The sequence below is a fragment of the Anguilla anguilla genome, chromosome 9, assembly GCF_013347855.1.
Source record: "Anguilla anguilla isolate fAngAng1 chromosome 9, fAngAng1.pri, whole genome shotgun sequence".
NCBI lineage: Eukaryota > Metazoa > Chordata > Actinopteri > Anguilliformes > Anguillidae > Anguilla > Anguilla anguilla.
In genome coordinates, this window is record NC_049209.1 from 40,567,532 (window position 1) to 40,588,430 (window position 20,899).

The 20,899-nt window shown below is 38.1% G+C and overlaps 1 pseudogene; it reads left to right on the forward strand.

Moving 5' to 3' along the window:
• LOC118236561 overlaps positions 1-20,899 on the forward strand; it is a 79,361-nt pseudogene that overhangs the window by 6,315 nt on the left and 52,147 nt on the right.

A 20,899-nucleotide genomic window follows, 5' to 3' on the forward strand; every position in this document is an offset into this window, starting at 1 on the left:
CAAGGATAAAACCTCGGACAAGCTGGGCACCATTCGCCTGGATCAGTCAACTGTCGATTGACTGCCGGTAGTGTGGGGCTCAGCCTTAGCCTCAGCAAGTGCTGAGTCGATGCCGATCTGTGTCTTAAAAACAGTGTAATGCAATGGTCTAAAGAGGGAGCCCACAGGAGTGGAGACAAAACCCTCTACACACAGGTCAAAATGCACTGATGAAAGGAAGGAAAGGATGAAAGGAATCAGAATAACCAAGCAGAGCTACTCTGAAAGTCTGGGGAACAAGTTCTCAGCGACTGACCCATCATCGGAGTGGACGGTCCTGTAGGCCATCACCGGCTACAGAAGGAAATCCCCCACTCAATGGATGACCAACCTCAATTATTTCTATTGCAGGTTTGAAAGGACAAAGCCTAATTTGGGTCCTACTCCTCCAACATCCATCAACATCCATCAGCAGCAACAGCACCTGTTTACACTGTTCAAAAACCAAATCCCTTAACACCTCGACCCCCACCCACCATCTCCCACCCACCTGCACTGACAATCTGTAAAGATGAGATGAAAACTATGTTTAGGACACAAAAAACAGGAAAAGCACCTGAAACACTGTACAGGCCAGCTAACATCAGTCTTCACCAAAATCTTCAACAAATCACTGGAGCTATGCTTTAGTGCCCTCCTGCTTCAAGCATTTCACTGCTGGTTGTTGTTGTGTTTTGTTTTTTTTGTGTGTGTTGGTCTTCAATGGCAAATTCCCCAACCTAATTGTTTTACCCTGTTAAAAGTTTAATTTCTTTAATTAATTTTAGTTTCACAACACAAATTGACTGTTAAATGGTAGTACTGTTAAATTCTATATTTAGCCATCACAGAATTACCATTTCCTCTGATTAAGAGCTATATACCCTCTTTATGAAAATTAATTAGCCTATTCATATACTCGTTATCATAGTCAATAAAATAAATATATTTACAAACCATTGCCAAGTCTACATTATTTCATTAATTTGGTCTCTACATTTTTTCTAAATAATCCCGCTTGTGGGGATGTCATTGACTGAAACAAGCCAGTTTTTTGCAGTGCATGGTTTAAAGGAGTAACATGGTGGTTTTCACACTTTCTCGGTTTTATGTGCTATTTGCACAAGAGGCATTGAAGAAACACGATGAGTAAAGTATTAAATATGCCTGTTCTTTATTTTTGGAGAAATATGCGTTTTAAATTTATCATCCGATTTTCAGCCGGTTGAGAATGTTATCGACTTAGTGCGTCAGAAGTACAGTAACCACTCCCCTTTCCACGCCCCGTAAAGAATCTTACCGGACAATTATTTTTTACAGTCTCTGGACCAGACAAGTGTGCTGTGAAGTTTAGGTAGCAAACAACAAGGCTGAATCCTTCTGACGTAATTTACATATAAACTATATGCTCAGATCGCCTAGTTTCACTCACTGTGGCTAAGCGGAATCGATAACGTTTCAGAAAATATATAACTTTAAAAGGCTTAATTGAATCTTCTACTGGGACTTTTGCTGTTTATTTATGGTGTGAGAGAAAATTTTGGTGCCGCTGACTATAATCAAATGTTTTCCAGATTTACCTTTCGATTGTTCAAAGTACATTTTTATGGGTTAGTGCTGTCTGATTGTGCTAGCTACTTCATATTAACCTTGTACGGCGATCAGTAAAGGCTAACAGCACACCACTTAATTATTGTCACTTCTATCACCACTGTAACTAAAAAAGCTCACGCGCATGCACTGCTGGCGACATTCTAAAGCTCCATTTTGCCCTCCCTACTGTCAGTCAGATTGCTGTGATAGCTCATTCTAAATCATATTTGGGGACCCATGTATAACTCGTGACCCATAGTTTGTGCCGCTGGCTTACAGGCAAGACAATGCAAATATTTGACTAACATTAGGTTAACTTATTAGAGTGCCTTTTAAGGACTATTAGACTAATTTATAGCTAGCTAGCTAATGTTAGCTAGCTATGTAGCTTGCTTTCATAATGTAATGTTATCGATAACGTTAGCTAGCTAGTTTGCTTTCATAAGGACGTTATAGTTGTGGTTTTATCTTAACTTGGCTAGCTAGCTAGCAAAAATTATTATTGGATATAAGTCAACGTCCTTAGCTATCAATGCTTGATATACTAAGTTAGCTAGCTTGTGAAAATTCAGTCTCCCAAGATGAGCGCGTATCATGGAGGTTGCTATGGTAACGGGGCACGGTCTGTCAATCATAGCTAACTGACAGTTCTCATTACCACCAGACAGTTCAGGTGAACTTTTATAGTGGGAAATGTAGGCTTAGAAAAATACGTTTTAAAATACATTTAAATGACTGAATAATAAAAAAAAATGCACATTTGTTTTGTTGTTGCCTGAAGACAACTGGCAAGTGTCACATTCAACCACCATGTTACTCTTTTAAAGCAACTTGACTAAATTATTTCTGAGTGAATTTTGATTGCATTGAATTGCATTCCTATTAATGGTCCAGGAAACTAAAACCTGTGAATTCTTTGCTGTGTTGTTTTAATACTTTTTTACATTCACAAATGGCTCCGATATATTTGATTCTTACTTCCTTTCCCCCTTTACTAAATGACAGGTTTTCAGAGGGCAGGGTTCACTGGCTATTAGGTACGTGACAAGAATGCTAAGCCCAGTGAAATCCTTCATACATGTAATATGTAAATGATTCTCTCACCACTGTTTTGTTTGGGCAAGGCAAGCTAAGTTGAGAATGCCTAAGCATTGCCCCTTCTCTGGATGCAAAAAAAGCAATATGCTTTTTTCCTTTCCCAAAAATGAACAGACCCGCATAGAAATTGGTTTTATTTCTGGATCCCACAGGCACTGCAATATTGCAACATCCCTTACAGTTAGTATTTGCAGTGCCCATTTTCTCCCAGGAACTTGTCACAAAACAGAAATGTGGTGAATCGGTAAATAGGCCTACCATTAGCTAGCGATGATGAAATTGCTTTCAAGCTTAGACACGTGGAATTAAAGCCATTCTGAATTTGGGTGTAATGTCCAGCTGTGTATTGTTTCAAACTGATGTAGAGTCTAATGTTAGTGTTGTGTACAGTAGCTCAGTGTTATAATGGTATTACACATTGAATGGTCTTCAGGCTTACCTACACAATGGTAAAGCCTACGATGCTTTCTTTCATTTTGTCTGGTAGTGTAATGAACTGCATGGGACAATCTGCTCTAACCGGCTATAATCTTGCAACAAGAAATGGTTTACTGTACGTATGATGTGTCTTACGGATATGAATGTTAATGAGTGCAGGATACAAGCCCACCCTGTCCTTGTATGCTGAACAGGCCATGATAATCTAATAGTGTTTACAATTTGTGGGTTATAACTGGGTTAAAAACTTGAAAGAAATATAAAGAAGACAATCAATTGTGTCACTTCTTGGGAATATAATCACAATTTGAATCCAGTTTCCTGGACCTTTAAAAATATTCAACTTGATAACTAGCGATCTACTGTTAAATATGGAAAGCAGGTCTCGATGCTAACTTTTAAAAGTGGTTGCCAGGCTTGGCAACCAGGCATCAGCTTTTGGTTGCCGAAATTGACAATATGGTTGCCATGTTTTAAACGGCCTATATTTGGAGCAATTAATACCTTATGTAACTATAGCAAACATTTTAATAATGAAACAATGCAAAATAAAGTTTAAAACATATTTATTACATAAACACTTTTGTCTTTGTTTTAACAGTTACTTTACAGCAATTGAATCTGTAAGAGTTTTAACTTAACATGTCAGCACTACAATCCTCAAATCCTGGTATAAAGAACCACCAGTAGTGCTATAGTTTCAGATTATATTAATTTAACATGTCAGGACAGCAATCTTTCAATCCTGGTATAAAGAATCACCAGTAGTGCTTGCTTTCATTATGTTCCTCACAGCTCCACCAAGAATGTAACTAACGTTACAACATTAAGATTGCACATTTATTTGCAAGGTTATTCATTTAGTAGATTAAATTCTAATAAATACCTTCTGCAAGCCTGATCGAATTTGTAGCTTTTCAATTGCGTCAGATCAGAGCCATTCTTGATTTGGTGATCCAGAAGACGAGGTAAAGAGGTAAAGGGGTCTTCGCTTTTAAGAACGTAGTAAACTGTTTTGAAAGGTTTGATCAGGATTGACCGATTTGCGGCATTCCGAATGGCGGTATCCATCGCTCCTTGTATGGGTGTACCTGTTTGTGCACCCTCCACCTCATCGTATCTTTTAGCTGCCCTCTCGTGTGGCTTCGAATTCCAGTGTTTATCCAGCCCCGTGGTTCTAAACGATGTGTTTCCCTGAAGGAGCGAACTCGTTTTGTCACTGATGGCAGTGTATGTTGTACATGGCTTGCAATATAATTTCCCATCCATCTCAAAGATGCCAGGATACTTCGCCTCCCAAGCTTTCACAAAGTTTCTGCTTTTCTTTCGTCGGGGTTGGCTGCATCAGTATCAGCAGGCCTACTGTCATTGTGTGGATTATTTTGTGATGTTGACGGGTTATCATTTGACTTTTTTACTCCACAGTCAAGCAATTTCATTTGTTTCGCCATTGCAACAGGCTGGCTGCATGCATGTGTGGAAAGTGGCCGCACAACGGCTGAAATGTTATGTAATGTTAGTGCAGTAGAAACTTTAAGGGGGCAACCAAATAAAATGTTGACTTCTTTTGAAATTTGATTTTCCAGTTTTGTAGGTTTTTATTTATTGTTATATATTAAAAAATAAAAAATACTGAACAGGTGGTTGCCAAAGGGGGCAACCAGAGGCCACCAAATGGTTGCCAATTGACTCAATCTGATTGGCGAGGGCAACCAGGCAACCGTTACTGTAGAGCCCTGGCGCCTAGTAAATTAACTGAAGCTGAAGCTTTTATACACAAGACATTGTGAAATTAGATTTTGGAGCAATAGAAAATCTAACTGCTTCACTGATTCAAGAGCCGTCTAATAGTTGTGGACAGTCAATAGTTGTCTCTTAAACAGATGAACAAGGCTCAAAAGCTGTCTGAGAAAGCCAAAAGTTTTTTTCTTTTCTTTAACTAATACATATGTGACTTGGAATCTTGGAATTTATTACATGGGTCCTAACAAAGAACAAATTTGCCTGAAGGACCCATGACTAGGACCACCAGTTGTGTTTCCTTACATGTAATCAGCCCTCTGTCAATAAAAGCTTGATAGCCATCTAGCAAGCCAACTGTCAAACAATTACCCCAATTACACCACCACCCAGTGATTTATGCTGATGAAGTAATTGCTACGAATTAAGCACAGATAATGAATGCTAGTCATGTTTACAAGCAACACACATTAAATTCTGCCTGAATGGTTAGGACCGCAAAAATGCAGCAGTATTTTCAAATGCTGTACAAGGAAGCTTGGTTATTATTTGAAGCAGTGGGATGCTCACAGTAAAAGTAAAAGGAGCTATATATCATTTAACTTACACACAGATATTTATAGAAATAGTCTTTATAACAATACATTATTTTGTTGCAGATTGTGGTGGGGCTCGGTTTGTGGGAGAGGTTGAGGTCAATCAGAGGACCATGCCTACTGGTTAAGTAGGCACACGCACCTGGAATACATCAATAATTAATCCAGGTATTTAAAGTGTGCTCTCTTCCCCGTAGGTGTTTGTGACCAGAACAACACAACATGAGAGAGCAGAGATGGTTCAAGCATGAAAAGGACTGAAAACTTGTAAATTTGGCTATTTTTGTCTTTGTTGTTTTAGTTTGTTGTATTGGTTTATTATTTTTAGCCGGAACCTGTGAGGGTGAAAGGCGAAGCTACCTCTCTCAATTACCGAATAAACACCGGAACTTTCTGGGATTCTCGTATCTCTCTGTGTCCAACTCTTCTGATCAGCAACGGGGGTGTGTCACGGCGTGTGACACAGATATATTAAAAATAGAAAAATTTAACAGGCAATGTGAATGTAATTGGCACAGTTCAAATGAAAATTCAAGGTTTAAAATGAAATGTCTTTGAATGTGATCAATGGTGAGTTTAAGTCTCTTCTGTCACTGATTGATGATGCTTGGGTGAAAACATATCTGGCACACAGCATATACAAAAGTGGGAGTGTAATGTAGTTTAAGGCCAAGGGGTCCCGCACAAACCCAATGCAGTTGAATGAAAAAATACAGCATCTTGTTGATTCACCTTATCACAGATAAATTTTTTGAGAAAGAAATTTCTTTTAAAAACTCAAGAAAAACAAAACAGGCACAGAGTAACACATGACAATAACTGTGTAGATAAAATAGTGTTAAAATGGCTTGGTTAAGCCAGGAACTGAATTCTACTTGGGTTTGCAACATCCGAAAAGGTGGGATATTGCAAAAGGGGGGAGAATATTGAACAATGCTCAAGAAGAAAATTCCACTGCGCACAAAAGGATTTAGTCAGTCCAACACACACAATTTACAAGAAACAGTGAACACTACAAGTTGCTGAGATAAGGTGTAACACTGCACACATAAGTGAAATATTCCAGATATTTTATATGTTTGCATGCATACAGGAATCCCTGGTGGATGAAAGCAAATGAGATTTCAAATATCAGGAACTATACATGGTATTGGCATGAAACTTTGCATGCTTAACCTTCATGCAGACTAGTTAAGCTGAGAAAGAAAAGTTGTTACATTCAAAATTGGTTGAATTACAGCCAATCATATTTCTGTACCTGCCTTCGCATGCAATTAAAAAGAACATCACCAAATCTTTTGTCAGCATTAAATTGTCTACATTATCAACTAACAATGATCTGTCACACTCATTTGCAACAAATCTGTTTTATTGTTAAATATATTTGCAGCTAATATTTGGTACCTGTTCCTTGCCCAACCCACTAGATGTATGGTCGGTACTGCCCGCAGAATTTGGACTAATCAGAAATCCACAATTTATTAAAACCTAGCCAACAAACATGCCGCAAATTCTCACTTCAGGAGATTAGCCTACAGCTAGCAACACTGCTTTTATCCTTAACAGCACTTCCTTAAACTCAGGATAGTAAAACAGCCTCCCCATTCCTCAACCCTCATTACACAATAAACTACATAATAAATTTATTTTTTATATGTATTACATCTTGTCTTGTATATCTTTCCTTGAAATTTTTTTATACCCTTTCAGCTTTCAACACAGAACTTAAGATCGCTGAATAAATTATTCAGAAATTAAAAAAAAAAAAAAAAGTCCAAATGTAATGTATTTACAAAATATGCATCTTTCCATGAAAAAATTGTATACCCTTTCACCTTTCAGGACAGCACTTCTGCTCGCTGAGTAAACAGATTTTTCTCTCTGATGGAAACTTTTATATTCAATCCAATATGTCTACAAAAAACACTTACATAGAACATGACCAACAATTAAATAGACTAATCTGTGATTTTTGGGAAAAGTTTGATCAACTTTAATTTTGTTGTCTGAGCAGTAATCGGTTTCCTTATAAATCAATCAATCAGTAGGATGTAGGATGACTTAGACAAGCTTTCAAACGAGCTTGTTGTTTATATGTTCAGTGACTGGGCTCTTATCAGCCAGCAGGCAGGCTGGCAGCATAGGCCATTTAACCAGCCTGATTTAAAGATGCAGCGGTTGTTTTAAAAACAGTTTACTATTGTCTTGTACAGTCTCTAAACTGATTAATACACAAAAAAGATTTTACACTGTGGCCAAGTTATTGAAGAACTCAGCAAAATTGAATTTTCAAAGTGAAAAGTAATCTTTCCATGGAAATTTGATGAATTTGATGGCTTTTTGATATACATTTTTCCCCAGTCTTGGCAAACAAGTTAGGGATGAACTGAGTATATTTATTTTGCCACTTAACTGATGGTGATTTTGTGAAATATGGAGGAGAGCAAGTAGATAAGACACTTTTTACTTTCAAATATACTATAGAAACTATATTACCTCACTAAAGTAGAATATGTTATTTATTTTCAGCATTCTTCATCAGCTTGAAAATGTTCCTGAACTGTGTTTAGCTTTTTTCCCCAGCCAACAGTGGGAAAAATAACTTAATGCCACTGTACCAGCAATAACATGGTCATGGGATTGATACCAGCTGTAGCACACTGTGTAATACAGTTGAAGTCAAGTCAAAGTTTGAACATGATCAGATATAATTTTAGCCTACAATTCAGTCCCACATGATCAGCATGTATTTACACATATGATTCTCAGGCCTTCCAACAATAATACCATCAGGATGTCACTATTTGTCAATTACAGCATGTCTCAGTTATAATCATCTAAAAGCTATGCCTAATTATCGGTTTGACTACAGAACTAAATAAGAACAAGAAAGGAAAAGGGGTCACATAATTCCATTCAAACCTATTCTGTTAGGTACTTCCATAAGTGCCGCCTCTGGAAGGTAGCCACAATGACACAGAAATATGATAACAGCTGATTTCTGCCATTTCTTAGCAGACAGGAGCCACTCATCAAATTCACTCACAGCACAATTTATGAGCTAAAGGCTCGTGACATGGTAAAGAAACGGAAGAAATAGCTTTTTTCATTTTCCCTGGTTCAAAAGAATGTCAAGGCTGAATCAAGAAGAGACATGATTAAAGTGACTGTAAAGGAGACTGAAAATGGTTAAACTAACCATAAATTATCACAGAGGGTTGTGTCCATTACACAGCCGCCAAACATCTATTCCAAGTAATGTCAATGACTATAATAACATATTTCATGTCAGACATAAAATCTGTATTATAAAAAAACTATGAATTCTGTGGGCATAGTCAGGACCACCCCACCAACCCACCTCCCCTCTCATCTCTTCCCAAAACATACCACCCACAAGTAAAGGACACATGTGGCTATCGTGGCTACACCCATCCATCCCATCCATCAATGGCAGAGGGCTTCATGGCTGCGAGTAAGGATGGGGATCGAGAACCGGTTCCCGTTGAGAACCGGTTCCAAGTTGTCCTATTCATTGGAATTGTATGCCTCCGAGCTTATCGATTCCACTTATTGATGCCAGCATGTTTTTACAACAGCTGTGCATTGCAAAACAATGATGTAACACCTTGGGGGAGGAACGTACGCAGGTAGCACGCTGCCTCTCTCAGGTGTTTGTTTTGGACAACAGCCATCATGGTGGGGAGGAAGAAACAGCGCCAGTTGTAACATATGTAAAATGACAATTTAAAGTAAAGGTGGAAACACCAGCAATATGCTTAAACATCTTTCAACACAGCATGGCCTTAAATTCCAGGAATGCCTGGGCTGGGAAAATCCGTTACATTAGTGCCACGCAGACAGGCTTAGCAGATGATTTTTTTTCTTGACTAAGAACACCGAAATGAAAAACTACTGTTTTACACTGAATACATATTCTCTCATTTCACTCATTTTAGACGATGACAGTCAGACTGAGGCTGCAGTTGGCTCTCACGCATCAGCTCTCAGCCAGCAAAATCCTTTCACGCTTGCACAGGGATGGAAAATGACTCAAGAAAGGGTGAACGAGTGTCACAGAGCAGTCACTAAATTTGTGGTGAAAGCTTTGCACTCTTTCACCACAGTAGAAGCCTCAGAATTTTGGTAGGTTAACTGCTTTCCTAGAGGTTAGTTATGTGTGTCAGTTGATGTGCACCACAGATTAAATCACAGTTTAAGAGAATTTCTAAGATTTTTATATATATATGTATACTCACCAGCCACTTCATTAGGTATTTACCTGTTCAACTGCAAACTGCACCCCTTAATGCAAATATCTAATCAGCCAATCACGTGGCAGCAACTCAATGCATTTAGGCATGTAGACATGGTCAAGACGATCTGCTGAAGTTCAAACCAAGCATCAGAATGGGGATGATTTAAGTGACTTTGAACATTGCATAGTTGTTGGTGCCAGATGGGCTGGTTTGAGTATTTCAGAAACTGCTGATCTACTGTGATTTTCACGCACAACCATCTCTAGGGTTTACAGAGAATGGTCCGAAAAAGAGAAAATATCCAGTGAGTTGCAGTTCTCTGGGCAAAAATGCCTTGTTGATGGAAAAGGTCAGAGGAGAATGGCCAGACTGGTTTGAGCTGATAGAAAGGCAACAGTAACTCAAATAACCACTCATTACAACCGAGGTATGCAGAAGAGCATCTCTGAACGCACAACACGTCGAACCTTGAAGCAGATGGGCTACAGCAGCAGAAGACCACACCGGGTGCCACTCCCGTCACCTAATGAAGTGGCCGGTGAGTGTATATATATATATGTGTGTCTGTGTAGTTAAAAAAAGTTCAGTTTGTGTTTTTCTGACTTGGGATGGGGGTTCAAATGACAACAGAAATGTCATGTTGCATGTTTTCTAACCAGCTTAGTTCTATTTCAATCTCATAACATATTTTCTGTAGGGAGATGACAGACTCTCTACCCAAAGTATAATCCCCCATCGAGAGAGAGTCTAACCAACCACCTAATCCCTGCCTGGTACGATGTTGAAAAGGGCAATTTGATTTCTGAACTGAAGAATGTTTCAAAGGCAGCCATCACTGCAGATGGATGGACAAGTTTAACTCAGGACCACTACCTAACCGTGCATTACGTAAGGCAGGGTAGGATGACAGAGAAGGTCCTCAAAATGAGAGCAGTATATGAAGCACAGACAGGGGCAGCCGTGGCCGAGGAAATTGACAGCATCCTGGAGGAGTTTAGTGGAGGAGTTTCACCATGAATATGGAAGTTAATCACAGACACTAAAAGGTGTACACATTCAGTCACGTTTTTCCCAGATTTTGTGTTAAACATGGATGGATTTTCTTTTTTAAATTTGAGGATGACAAGGTCCAGACCTTCCTGGAGCAGGCAACAGTGAAGGACCCCCGATTCAAGTTGAAAATGGATAAGGATGCAGATGCCATCTGGGACAGGGTGAGCACAGCAGCAGTGGCAGCAAATACCACTGTGGCAGAAGAGGTATTTGAATTTGACAATCCTTTGATTGTAGCAGATTTCTCTTGAGATCTTTCCTCCGGTTTCATGGTACTTACATGGTGAATCTCTTCTCAAGCAGTCAGAGAAAGAGACACAGATGCAGACACAGAGGCAGGGTGATGAAGAGTGAGTGTTTGCACTGACGATGCCAATATTGGCATAGCTTTTCAAAAATGCCACCCATTTCTTCTGAATTGCATCATTTTCAGGAAACTGAGAACAATTACATGATAACATTACCTCAATGATTTATGCATCAAGGGAGGGCACATCCATGGGGTAAATTCAGCATACTTGCAATGCAAATGGAGGCTTGATATTGAAATTAAATAACATATTAAAAATTATATCTTTATGGGTAATACAACTAACATAGCTAGCCAGCCAGCTAGTTAGCACTGCCACAAAAGGATGAAGAAGGACTGAGAAAGACTGGGCTGAAGAAAAAGGGAGTCAGAGAGAGGGATAGGGTTGTCAGAGCAAATGAGAGTGGGAAAATAGCAAAATAACTGCAGCTAACAACAGCTACATCTCTTGATAACACGGACAACGATTATCTATGGCAACAGAGTATTTCACTCAGACTCAAAGAGGCTGTTTTAGCAGCACAGGATACTTTTATTTGCCTCAAACTTTGTGAGTAGTGGTGTGTTGTTCGTCAACAATTTTGTAACTTGTGTCACCTAAGTTGTGCACCTTTTATTTTTAAATGTAGGCTAAATAGTGTGCAAACATCTGTGAAAAGCCTAACAATGGTGTATGCTATGTAGGAATTCAGTAAGTGACTTATTTCGGAGCAGTTTTTCGCCACTAAATACTAAAGACAATACATTATCAAAATGTAAGCAACTGGCATATGCCTATGGGACTTTTTAGTATTTTCACAATAGGCATTGCAAATGCTATTTGTCATTAAATAAATTATAAGAAATCGCTCATGCACTACTGTGCTGGAACGGAAGCCAGTCAGCCTGGTCTTTCATTTGTTTCCTTCGATTTATTCAAAGTTCGATAAAATCAAATGAATGAGATGAACTGAATGTCCTGAAAGACTCAAATGACAGAAATGTACTGAAAGACTCAAATGATCGAAATTAACTGATTGTGCTGAATGTACTGAATTAAATGAAGGAAATGTACTGAATGTAGCGTACCGAAAGACTTAAATGATCGGAATGAACGTATTGTGCTGAATGTAGCCTACGGAAAGATTCAAACAAATTAAACTAACTGAAAGATTTAACTGGTATGAAAACTCAAAAAGAAGCTAACTGAAAAGGAACGACTTGAGGAGTGTAGGCATACTAATGGCTGCTGCGAGCAGCAGCGACACAAACACAAAAGGAAACTGTCACTGGGATGTTTATAATGACGGTAATGGCAACGTTGATGATAATTAGGACTTTTTAAACAGTGTTATGAGGGCATACGTGCCACATTTGATAAAAAATAAAATTAGCACATACATTGAGTTTTGTATATAGAAATGGTGTATCTGTATAGCATTCTATTATTTAGCTTGTGCTGAGAAACAGCATTGCCCTTAATTATACAGTATGAACAGATCGTAGCAATGAAATTAGTCTTATTTGTAATTCATAATAAACAATTAAAGGACGTGTAGGACTTCATAGCAGAAGTCTTCATTTATGTCAAAAACAAAAAACTAGATAAATAGAAATATTTTAATATGAAATATGCATGCAATTCAAGTAAAAAATATAAGAAATAAAGGCAGCCTATGGCAAGATCAACAAATGAAAAATAACAGCCAAGAAAAAAGACTAATAAGGAATTAAGAATAATATTTTAAACAAATAATAACTTTAATAAAGAATGAGTAAGTAAAATAAAAATGTATATAAAAAATAAATAAAATACAATAACTAAACCCCGCTGGGGCTTCAGTTTGTTAAACCAACTAATATCTGTGGCATTCAGGCCAGCGGTGAACCAGTTTGGTCTAAGCTAAACCGGCTGGTGGAGAGAGCACACGCACCTGGGTTGCGTTAGCTAATCAGCCCAGGTGCTTAAAGGTGTGCTGCTCTCCACAGTTCGGGGCTGAGACTGGGAGCTCACACGTGTTTCTTTGAGTTGCGTTTAATTTCAGTTTTGTTCCTTTTAACATGACAGTGAAAAGGACTGACAGACTCAAGAGGGAATATTCCTGACACTGTACACATTTTGCCTCACATTTTGTGTTCAATTGTGCTTGTCACAGATGAATTTTACTATCATAATATTGTAAACATAGAATACAATTCTGAATTAATCAAATCACACTGTTGTGTTAAGCAACTTAATTTATGTAAACTTTCAACATCACACCAAGGAAACATCCATCCACAACACCAAGTGGACCCATCTAAATGCAATAATAATAAGTATCAAGTATTACTAAAGCCTATATTATTTCAATAGTTGGTATAACCTTTGACATTTTGAACGAAGCTTAAGCATGGCAGAAACCTAAAGCAAATAGGGCAGACCGGGGCAAAACCTAATGTGGGGTAAAATGCAATACGGACTTTTCAGATAGATGCATCAAGCTTGCCTTGAACAATGCATTTTTGGTAAACATGCAGAATTATCATCTCTTTGTCTCCAACAAACGCTATTTCGGGAGTTTAAAAAAAAAAGTCTTTTTACCAGATATTGCCAGAAGTCTGTTTTGGCTATTGTATTGTGTGCATATGTCATGGAATCCTGATGTATGCAATCGTAATCAGTCGTTTATTGAACAGATTACATAGTTTTGATTTAGCAGCTTGCTGGGCTTGTTAGCCAGGTAAAAGTGCAAACATCCCCCGTGTGATTGTTAGCCTGTTGTATGTGGTGACATGTAACATCAAATTTCATTGTGGTGTAATCATAGCCAAGGTTGTTTGTATTAAAAATGATTAATCTATCTCTAGTTATATCTTCAGAATTAAGCCAAATGCAAAAGCCGTTTTGTGATTTATTATTATTATTTTTTTTTTAACACGGCAGAACCAAACCGAAGCATCATATAGGAGGCATACAGTAGTCTAGGAAAATAAATTGAACAACTCAATGACTCAAAAGTATGATTCATTTAGATGAACTGACTCAAACATGCTGATTCAATTTAATGAATCACACTTCCCAGCAGTATGCAAGGAGATATGCAACAAGACAAAAACATTTACTGCCCATTAATTTGCAAGCTAGCTAGTAGCTATTGCCACGTTAGCGTGAATAGCAAAAGTAGAATCAAATGCATTTATGCGTGTAATATTTTAGAAAACAGATTTCGCAATCAAGGAAGCAAGTGTAAACCTGTACCATCAACACCTCAGGATGATCTATAATTTAGGATGATATTTGCTCAGGCTAACTTATTTAGCTAACTGGGTACTAGCTATGTAGTTTACATTGACAGTTAGCTCATGTTTCTCCAGTTAGAGCAACTGAAACAAACTTGACATAACTTCAAATCACTTTCTATTGAGTTTGCATTCTCATTACAAACTGAATGCATTTCATTGTTTTTCTGTAATATAACACTCCCTACTGGCTACAAATTATAGCGTTGGTCATTTTCCACAGTATAATGTATAATCTTCACATGACATTTCACATTTTCCAATCAGAGAAAAGACAGTCGGCCATTGAAAAACATTTAGTTCAGAAAGCAAAGTTACTTTGAGCAGCTTTATCCTCTTATGTGTAACTTTTATCAAAGGTTTTATCTAATCTCTTTAATTTTGGAAGCAATTCTGAGAAGCTTTCCACATATGGCCCAAGGGATCCGCAGCCCAGCAGGGTCTGCTAGTTTTTGTTGTTTCAGCACTTAATTCATCAAATAAAAGAACTTAGCATAGTTAGCTCCCCTCACATGGTTTCTCACCTTTGTCTGAATTGCTAATGTCACTGTTTAGATAGATTCCACTCAAATGCAGTCTCAGGTCTAAATCAGTCCCTGATTTAAAATAAAGAAAACAAGCAGTACTACTGGCTTCAAGGGTCAGGTTTCAGTATTCCTGGTGAAGATTCTCCATCAGTATGTGACGCGCATGGGTGTCAGCATATGATTGTAATTTGACCGTGGAATAAGGCAAACGATTTATTAGGCTAAGAACTAAGAGTACGATATTAACTGACACATGCATATCATTACATAACATAACTAAAATACATTTGAAGGATGTGATGAGACATGATATGTGGTGCAGCCTGTAGGGCAGGGGTCTGATGCCATGCCACTTTATGAGCATTTATTCCTTCTCTATCTGTTACCATCTCTGCTTTCTCACTGTCTGAATAAAGCAGAAAATATAAAAGGAGGGTAGACTGTGTTCTCTTAAAAAAAGATATGGAAGAGCTTAATACTGTGGGTTTTATAGCATCTTATTTGAGCTTAACCGATTAAAATGACTCCATCCTTATATAAACACTTTACAGTTCCATCCTTCCAAATGCATATTAATGTTCTTTTAACTTCCCAAGCTTGTATGTCTTTAATTTTGAAATTCACCAATGTTACTTATTTAGATCACAGCGAGAGAAAAAGCAGGAAAGGTTACTCATTTCTGAATCAGAGTGAATTTTAATGTCTCCTGAGCCCATGTGTTTTTTTGTTTTGGCTGATGCTGATATAAAGATGAATAAACTACGTCTTACAGTTGGCAAAGATGGTAACACATCAGAGCAGAAATGGGATTTAATAAAACTACTGCCATAAAAAGACAACTAATCATGACACATTGCTTCTAAATGGAAGTGAACTGCCATTCAAATGATTCATTAAATGTCATTCTCTTCAATTGACTTCTTATTATAATTGTATTAAAATTAGCATTTAATATATTATATATTTTTTGTTGATGAGCTAATTGCTTCCATAAATATTTTCATTATCTGTCTCTTGATGGTGTTGGAAGAGGGAGCATTTTATAATGATCAAAGTGTAAAGCTGTGGGCAGGAGAGCCTTCTTTCCTTCTTTTGAAGGGGGGTGGGGGGTTGTTAATTGAAATTAGTGACACATAAGGTCTTCCATCTACTGTTAGACTTGGGGTCATCCTTACACCATCTCTAGATGTGTTTCTTTCATCTACTATTCCATATGTCATCTTCAATTGCCTTCAATTGCAAAAGGGTGTTTGGTTAAGCACCTATTAAAAATCTCATTTGGAGAGCTTTTAAAACTGAAAAACCAAGATTAGCTAAATGTTGCACATAGTGTAAGGCTGATTAGAGCAGTTTTTAGAACACAGTCTATGTGTGACATAAGTTACAAGTGGTGAAATATATGCTTATCTTCCCATAACTCTAATAATAATAATAATAATAATAATTAATAAAACCCAGCATAAAAACTATAAGAACTAATCAGAGGCAAAGCCACGGGTAGGCCTCGGTGGGCATGTGTCCACCCACATTTATCCCAGGCCCACCCAGTAAAGTCCATTTTGTCGCTGTTCGCCAGCAATTGAAATGACATAGTCGCTATCTTCTGACCATTTCCAAAGTTTTATGAATTGAATGGGTTGGTGTACGTCATGCAATTGGATGTCAGTTTATTGTCAGAAACTCTTCAAATTGATCGGAAAAGGTGTCAGAGGTTATTTTTACGCCGTCACTGTTATTCGTCTAGTTCGTTGTTGCAAGTAAGCTAGCTGCTACCTAGTCAGTTTTTTTTCGGTTCACTTTGTTTTTTAAAAAGTCATGCTTGGAAGAGAATATGACAAGCAGCTTGGGTCGGACCACAGCCGTGTTCCAGAGTGTGAGTTCCAGGGGAAGGGGAAAATACTCCAGAGGCTAACATTGCAGCCACAACTTCTTCCTCTCAGAATCTGCCTCCTGCTTCTGTATATGATTGTTCCTGCTGTGTCAGGCCCACCAGTAGAATTGTCAGCCACTAATGATCCAGCTACTCAGCCAGAGATTCAGTCGTTCCCAGTAATGGTAATATCAGGATAGTCACACTGCTTTTCCATTAAATGGTATGAACAGTGCCACAGAATACAGTAAAGCTGGGGACTCAGTCTCTACTATTCTTCAAATGGGAACTTGCAGACTCTGGACAATATCGACATTGTAACCATATTCAAAAAGCCTCACCATCTGAGTCTTGTCATGTACACTGCCTGGCCAAAAAAAAAGTATCCCGCATCCGTCGTGGCATTGTTTCGACAACCTGATGCAACATTTATTTCCATCCAGAATTGCATACATTTTTGGCCGAGATCTTGTATTGATGACGGGAGAGTCAAACCACTCCGTAAAGTCTTCTCACATTCCAAAGACTTTCGGGGGCGACATAGCTCAGGAGGTAAGAGCGGTTGTCTGGCAGTCGGAGGGTTGCCGGTTCAATCCCCGCCCTGGGCATGTCGAAGTGTGCCTGAGCAAGACACCTAACCCCTAACTGCTCTGGTGGATGAGAGGCATCAATTGTAAAGCGCTATATAAATGCAGTCCATTTACCATTTACTTTCAATGGGGTTATGGTCAGGACTCTGTGGTGGCCAATTCATGTGTGAAAATGATTCCTCACGCTCCCAGGACCACTCTTTCACAATTTGAGCCCGATGAATCTTGGCATTGTCATCCTGGAATATGCCCGTGCCGTCAGGGAAGAAAAAATCCATTGATGGGATAACCTGGTCATTCAGTACATTCAGGTACTCAGCTGACTTCATTTTATTGCCGCATAAATTAATCAAATGAATGCAATTCTGGACGGAAACAAATGTTTGTGACGTTGCATAAGGTTGTCGGAACAACGCCACGACGAATGCGCGCCGTAATCAAAGCTAAATGTGGTCCAACGAAATATTAGAGTGTGCAACTTTTTTTTGGTCAGGCAGTGTAGAAAACATCACACGCCAATTGAAACCCATCAAGGTAGGCCTGAATATCACGTTCACTGTTTATATAATGTTTTTTTTTATTTTTTATTCTTTTGTGCCCACCATATAATACGTATGCACAATCCTTGCCCATTTAGGGGGTACCCTATTTAAAGCTTTATAACTCCAGATGTGAACACCACAAAGACTTGAAAAAAGACTTAAATGAAGCAAGACATTTGTACCATTTACAATACTATCTTAAATTACTTTATATTCATAATTTTGGAAGAAATAAAGTACCACAATTGCAATTGTCTAGGCAAAAAATCTAAAATGAATTTGCTCTTTTTTAGTTCGCAATGTGAAATACTGGGAGATTGCATATATACAGCAGGTTAAACTATACATGTGCTAGATCAAAAACTTCTTGACCATCATTCTTGACTTCTTGAGTTCATAAAATCTAAGGGTGGATATGTAGAACTACTAAAGATCTATGAAGCAAAAACTAAGCAGTGTACCCAGCATCTCCAAATCTACCCAAAATCTAAATGATATATCTAAATTATGCATTGCTGTAAATCACAACAAATTCACGTATTTCACTACAAATCAACTGTTTTTACTCAAGAAACTCACTGTTGCATCATTTTCAAGTGGTAATTACAAGCTTTCTGTCAGTACAGTGGTCTAATATAGCTAGGGGTCCAGAAACATATCCAAATTCTCTCCAAAAAGGAATAATGTTTTTTGTCCATTGTAAAGCATATAAATGAGCCCCTTGAAGGTTTAAGATGAAACATTGATATCAGATTTAAACATAATGAAAAAAATATTGTCACACAATGCTGTACAGTACCTAAATGTGTAATAATTAACTATTGTATGTATTTCTATCCTCTGTCCTCTCGTATGTTTTCTTGTATGGGGATAGGACGATATGAAAGCAATTTTCAACCGTCCATCATGTTTTGGCAATGTTCCAACACTCTCGTCATCACTGTTGCATGATCACAAAAACTATTACAACCAAAATATTCTGAGCAGCAATACTTACATAGCGATGATGAAATGTTATGTGTTCAGTAGATTGAGACAGAGACAATCAATCCTGTAGTTCTTTCCTCTTCCTCCAGATAATGATGTCAGCTAGGTCTATCAGCAAACATATGGCTTAGCTATGCTCAGAAGTCCTCAATAATAATGATAATTTCTAAGAAATTTTGAAAATCACTGATAACGTTTTGTCAGATGCAGTTTCTTGCACTGCACTTCCTGTTTGTGGTGGAAAGAGTGAGGAGTGTTTGGAATGGTTTGTTATAGGAAAAGTTTGTTAAAGTTTGTTTGTGCTTTCAAGTGCGTATTGACAGTATTTTGGGCTTTTTGTTTGAACAAAACCCCCATATTACAAGTAAGCATCCTATACTACTTTCTCCGGATTACTCGCCAAAGTAAATTGTAAATCTCATAAACACGTTTTGAAAGTGACTTGAAAGAATTGAGGAAATATTGGGTAGCATTCCTTTGGAATACATCGTATTTAATTTCGGTGAGGCAAGATAGCCTATATTGTTTGTAGTACCGTAACTTGGCGTCATTTTGATATCAATACTTTTAATGGCAGGCCTGGATTTTGGCAGTCTGAATGAATGAGTTATAGACGGTGTATGTCTTGTATGTGTGAGTAACTTGGCATTTTTGTACGTTGAAAATGTGTTTTTTTTTGAGATATCATTTCTTTTTGCAAAGCGTTTTATGATGAGAGTGAGAAATGCGAAGTGACCCTGTAAGAAACGGTTGTGGATTATGGCTATCCTTGTGTGAATTTGTACAGTCTGATGAGCGTGTACTGTTTAGCAGTTTCAGTTTGCTATATATGTAAAACAGTGGCTGTGACAAAGGGTGCGGTGGCGTAAGTGTAAAACGCATCAGAAACGCAGGTGAAATATGGCCAGTGTATGTACTCATGGATTTGACGGCCATCCAACGAGCCTTGATTGACAAAAGAATCAGCAAGCCCGTAGAATTAGAGCTCCCTAGGTCGCAACTTGTGTACCCTTCCATCCTGCTCCATTGTCTGTTATTTCTTGGAGATGCACTTTTAGTGTTTGTAAGATTTATAAGGTATTATGATAGGCTTATCTGCAGGTAGGAATCCTCTTCGCTGTTTTGCTAAGCTAGAACCGGAAAACTTGATAGTGGAGAATAGGAGCAGACGCATATGTCCCAGCAGGCTTTGCATACGAGAAAATAACAACAGTGTGAGAGGAATTAGGAGAAATGATGAAATTGCGTAGTTGAAACAATATGTTTTTAGCAGAATGGGCATGTAGGTGAAGGTTGACATGATCACAGACTATAGTGCGAAGCAAAAGAAGTGACCATGAGCGAGCTTAGTTTCCTTGTTGAATGGTAGCTATATATAACAGTCGGTATAAAGCATCCATCGTTGAAGTGGAGGGTTAAGTAACGTGTGAAATCTATTGCACTGATGTGCTTTTGTCTTGTTCAGTACTAGTAGTTATAATTATTGGTGAGTCATGATTTTAAATGTAATGTTTTAATGGGGAGTTGCAGAACGTACATACGTAGTAATTGTTTGTATGTGGCTAGATAGAGAACAGTGAACAGCCAAGTGAAGAAATATAGTTAGTAAAAATGGCACAGTGGTGAAGTGGTGTAACTTTTTAATAAAAGGAATACATTTGCTGTCATGAAATGCATATGGGTGGCTGTGAGTGAGTTTTGGTAAAGAAAATATAAGCGTAAGAAAACGTTAGTGTAAAAGAGGAAATTATCTGCCTGAGGGCGAGGCGGGATTCAATCCTTCAACCGGAGGTTTACCAGTCTGTGACTTTGTTAGTGCAGCACCATGACATAGCTATGCAATGTGTGAAATATCATTAGCAAACCTGTCTGTGGTTTTAAAGAAGAACACAGGCCAGTAAGCACAGAAGAGCTCCCGTTGAATCCATATGGCTTTGCAATATTGTAGCCGGTTAATAACTGAACGTGCAGGCGGTACGTCATAATGCAGTGTATACGTTCGGTGAACGGCGGGTAG